This window comes from Sesamum indicum, unplaced genomic scaffold (assembly GCF_026168435.1).
Source record: "Sesamum indicum cultivar Baizhima isolate 11 unplaced genomic scaffold, ASM2616843v1 HiC_scaffold_14, whole genome shotgun sequence".
NCBI classification, from domain to species: Eukaryota; Viridiplantae; Streptophyta; class Magnoliopsida; order Lamiales; family Pedaliaceae; genus Sesamum; species Sesamum indicum.
Genome location: NW_028292379.1, coordinates 5281 through 10685, shown reverse-complemented (window position 1 = coordinate 10685; position 5405 = coordinate 5281). Strand labels below are relative to the sequence as shown.

The 5405-nt window shown below is 35.4% G+C and overlaps 1 pseudogene; it reads right to left on the bottom strand.

Annotated features, from left to right (window-relative positions):
- Nucleotides 1-307: 307 nt before the first annotated feature.
- On the bottom strand, nucleotides 308-4063 carry LOC148784191 (transcription factor TGA9-like; annotated as a pseudogene).
- Between the last annotated feature and the right edge of the window lie 1342 nt (nucleotides 4064-5405).

Genomic DNA, 5405 nt, shown 5'->3' with positions numbered 1-5405 from the left:
TCGCGTAGACGAGATACCGGAGTACCTAGTCAGGAACACGGAGGAGAAAATCCGAGTAATGAAACAGAGGAGTGGCTCGTGCGGTCCAAGAATTAAGACAGATAGAATCAAGAAAAAATGGAAGAAACAAAAAACTTGATGTCGTGTCACAATGTAAAGGAGTAGTACTCCTCCATTTATCTTTTGTTGCGTCTATGTTGCAATTCTGACTGTGCTTTATTTTTAATGAAAATGGGATGGGGACCCCGATAAGCATCCCCCACCTTTGGGTGTTCTGACTAAAAAAAAAAAAACCCTAAACCCTAAACCCTAAACCCAAAACCCCAAACCCCAAACCCCAAACCCTAAACCACAAATTAAACAAGCTTGAAACACATCAACACACACATATATAAATAATCAAGGACACTATTGCTGACCAGGCAATAAAAGTTGAAAGCCGTGGTCATACTGAGATTTGATGTGATTCTTTTTTACCTGAAACAGTCATGAAAATCTCTGACAGGGTTTTTGGAGAAGTAGAAATCTCTTAGTCAAATGCAAAATTATGTTTTTTTACGTGAAAATAAAAGGCCAGTCTTGATTTGAAAATTGATGCTTGCTATGTCGGACAAATGGCTTCTTGAAGGTCCAAACAAAGCATGCTGCTTATGGTGAAAACTGTGGATTATTAGGTGAAAATCTAGCGAAGTCTAAGAATCAAAGGGTTTGACATTTAGATATCTTTTTTTCAAATGGACTGAAAAGACTATTTGCTCCCTCTTTCTCAAAGTTCCTTGGCTTCTTGCCATACTTACACAATCAGGTGAGAAACATATCAATGTGTGGGGCATGAGCACATCTACAAAAAACCAAGGACGAAAAAGTCAAATATTTTGAGTATCAAACATTTTCTAAGTGAGAAAAGAATGGTTCATTGAATATTCATGGAAGTGGTTGGCACTTGAGAGAAAGGGCAGTTCAGTAAATTACTATGCAGGAAATAATAGGACATACCAGAGCTAATATTGCCACCTGCAACCCCACCTCCTCCTAAGAAAAGTCCCTGTTGACCACAGCAAGTTAAGAAGATGAGAGAGAGAGAGAGTTCAGAAAATCAATTATAAGTTTGAATTTTTTATTTAATTTATTATAGGGGATTAAATTTATGAATTTTTTTTTTTAAATATCAAACTTCTTCATTGTCCCTATGTTATGTATAAGCTAGCTAGTTTTACCTGTGACCTTGCCCTCTGAAGGTCTTGTTCCAGCTGAGTGAGCCTAATCCTGCTTGATTCTAGCTGATGTACATAAGCCTGCAAGAATACAACAATACTATAAATATGCACAACTCAAATTTACAACTCCTTGTTTGGGAGAAAAAACAAAAAATTGGGAATCCACCTTCTTCCTAAGCCTACTTTTCCTTGCTGCTTCCCTATTTTAAGCTAATCTTCTCAATGTCTGTGATCAGAGAATGAACCATCAGCTTCAAGATTATTCTTTTTTTTCTGGAAAATAAACACTAATTGCCGGCCAAGGGGGAAGAAGAAAAAAACTCAAGAAATTTTAGAAGTCTTGTAAAAGTTAAATTCTAGGCCATCCATGCATGTGGATAAATGTGGATTTTTTTCATCACCTTAGCATCCAGAACTTTCTCTGAATTAGAACCAGGTCCCCTTCTCTGCATAATTTTTTTTTTAAAAAATTAAATAGATTAGAAAATTGTTTTCTTAAGCTAAAACATATGCTCAACAAACATAAAATACTAGAGTCAATAAGAGCAGCTGGAATAAATTTAATATATTGGTTTCAGTTTTTCTCAATCCCCTCTTGTAAATCCTCTGAATTCTTTTGAAGTGAAGGGAGGAGGTAACGTGTCAGAAATGGCAGAATCTTTTGAAAGATCTCATGTTTTTTTATTACCAAAAATCAAGTTTGTAATAATTAGAGGATATGTAAGAATTTCTCAGAGTTCTGATACTGTTTCTTGAAAATAATTATGATGGGGGGTGACTGCTACATGCATAATGAAAAATGTTTATTCCGCTCCATCGCTTACCATTTGTTGGATTTGTATTTTATTAAAGATTATTGCAGAAAAGGAGGCCAAAAAGCCAAGAAGGAATTGAACTACAGTTCTTGGGATGGGAAAAAGTAGGTAATTATGAACTAGGACTTGAACTACAGTTCTGGAGATAAAGCCAACATTATTATAATGGAGCAGTAAAGATAAAAAATTGATACTGCTACTGTAAAGATTCTGCTTTCTCTTTGATTACTTGTCAGAATAACAATCAGAAAATCCCTCAGTAATCAGAAGTAACTCAGCCCTTTTGATACAAATCTTCTTGCAGTTGTTGGGATTTGGGATTCGAGACGGGGAGGGGGAGAGAGAGAGACAATAATAACAAGGATTAGATATAGCAATAAAAGACACCACCTTTTTCCTGAAATATTGGGATTATGATAAAAGAAGAGAATAAGAATTATGAGAATAGATCGATCAAGCACAAAAAACCTTTTCTGGAGCTTGTTTGGCAGCTGGTTGAGTCTGTGAACCACCTGTTCTTGGGCTATCAACTACACTTCCGGTGTCCATTTGCGACGGCGGAAGGCGGTGGTCTGAAGATGTCTTTCTGCTGATGGGAGAGTCAGGCTCCAACCTAGTGGTGGAAAGTGTGTTGACTGCTGATCCGGAATCAGTACTCTCTTCTGCTGATTTTGAGCTTCCCTGTATTAATGACCAAGAACCACTCCAAGAAAATAAGTCAAATGGCTTTCATCACTATATCATCCCCAGAAAAAAACAATTCTTTCTTCCCCAAAGAAAAAATCAAGAAAGCTCCAAAAGCTCTTAAAAGATAAGCTCAAAACTCATAATTTTCAGCAGCAGAAGTTACCTAGAGAGATTTTTTCCTCTACTAGAGATATATAGGAAGAAAGGGATGAAGATAAAATAGAAATGGTCAAAGAAAGGGGAAGTTTAAAAGGGAAATTGTGAGTACTTTTGGGGTATGTTGCTGGAATCTCATAGGCCAAGAAGGGAACATTTCCAGAGTTGCTGCAGGCCTGACTGTGGTGTATAAAGCTGCACAAAATCACAAAGCAAAATCTTTGAGGATCAGAGAGGGGAGAAAATAAATACAAAGACTTGAAACTTTTGCAGGATTCAGGAACACCCCTGTAAAAGGAGAGGAACCTAATCGCCCTTTATATGTTTTTTTCTTTTTCCTTAGCAGTTATGGAGTCAGTAGAAATCATGCAAGCAAAGTCTGGTTTTTTCCTTATTTGAAACCCCACGCCATTCAAATCCTTTGTCCAAGAATGATTTCTGTGTTAGAAATGGTAAGGCCCTTTACTTTGGCTCTGTGGACATGTTCAAAGCATACCACCCCCGCCTTGTGCGTGTGTGTGTGTGTGTTTAGGAGTTGGTTACACTTAACAAACGTCATAGAAAGGAAGGGATTTCAGCATACGTTGTTTTGTCTCATCATTGTTGATCTTCACTCCCTGGAGAACTATACCCTCTTCCAGCTCTCAAAAATCAAACGCAGATCCTTCTTGATTTCTTCTTGATAACAAAACAAACAGGAAAAATGAAAATAAAAACCCATGTCAGAAATCAAGAAACAAACTTGAGAAACTCACTCCCGTCAAATCAATATCAACCATTAGAGTGAAAGAACAACCAAAAAATGTGAAGAAAAATGAAATCTTTGGCATACATGAAACTCGTATTGGGGTGGTGAAGCATGTGGGGCAGCGAATACGGAATGTGGTGATGATGGTGTGAAGGTCCAGACTCAGACAAGGCTGCCTCTCCAAATCTTTGGCTAGCCATGCAAGAACAAAACACTCTCTCTCTCTCTCTCTCTCTCTCTCTATATATATATATATCCCTCTCTCTCTCTTCAGATCATCATAGTAGTAATACCTATGCCAACATCTTAAAGAAATAAAAACTCTTGAAAATTTGTTGCTGTATATGTAAAGAGATGATTTCAAAGACAGAAAGTCCACTTTTCTCTGGGCCAAAAACTCAAACAGGAAGAAGAGCAAAAGATCAAAGCTTTCTTGTCAAACTATATATCCAAGCCATCAGAAAGGGAGTAGGGGAGGGGTCCAGTCTTTTTCTCATTTGCAAAAAAATTATTATTAATTCTTGATTTTATATTATTTTTGGAGGGGTCTCTTTCTCTGTCTACCTCTATTTTCTCTCCTCCTTCTCAATGAAGAAAAAACTGTCTGATTATTCTGTTTCAGTCTTTGCTTTTATCCATCTGATAAGGGGTAGTAGTAGCAGTAGTAATTATTACCATCCATCAGTATTGAACCTCAAACCATGGTATGGTACACAAAATCTTGTCTGAATCCCCTCAGCCTTTGTGGGGTTTTCACAAATGCTATGAAAAAAAGATTTAAGTTTTACATAATAATTCAATTATAATAAAGAAATGAAAAAGGTGGGGTCTTTCGCAGGAAAGCACTAGAATCAGTACCGACTGCTACTCCACTCTCTCTCTCTCTAACCACCTGTGCTATCTCATTGGCCCTTTTCTAGGGGGGCTCTCAGAATTGCAAGTACTAATCACATACTTAATTCTAATTTTTACAATGTTGCTGCACTCCCAAATAATTAATATATATCATTATTCATATATACACGCTGAATTTCTTAACATTAATTATTTTTAAATTATAAAAAAGGAAAAAAAATTATGTATAAAGTTGTTTTCAAAATTAATAAATGTAATTTATGATGTTATATTATTATTTTTAAATAGAAACGACACTCTAATTTTGATAAAATTCGTACTCATTTACTCCAGGTAAAACCCTGTAACCCACCCCTGTCACAACCCGCAACCTGTCCACCCTTATTGGACCTAATCAGTTATATAAGTTCAATTCTTTCTCAACATTTTGGAAAAAGAGAATCATAATGTTTGGATTAGTATTTTGTTGTGTTTTGTGGGGATAGAGAAAGAAAAATAAAGATAAATAAGTGTGTTAGAGATAGTATGTATGTTTAGATTTATTTTTAAAAATAATTTAAAATATGTATTATATGTTTAATGTTGTGTTTTGGGAGACAAAATTTACTATTTATTGTCAAATCATGTCTTTTTTATACATATTTATATATATGTGTGTGTATATATATGTATGTATTTATGCTAAAACAGTTAAAAACACCTAAATAAGAATTTTTTGGATGATGGCAAATATTGAATATCTCGAAAATAACTTGGAGTAAGATCTTTTTGAATTATGGCGGTTGCAAGACAGCTTTACTGGTCATTTTAATCTTGATCTCCATTGTATATTTTAACGAACTAAACATGAAGACAGTGAACATAGAGGTCGTAAGTTAGTTGATAGAGTTCAATTACTATGTGCTAAATTATGAAAACTAAAGTGAT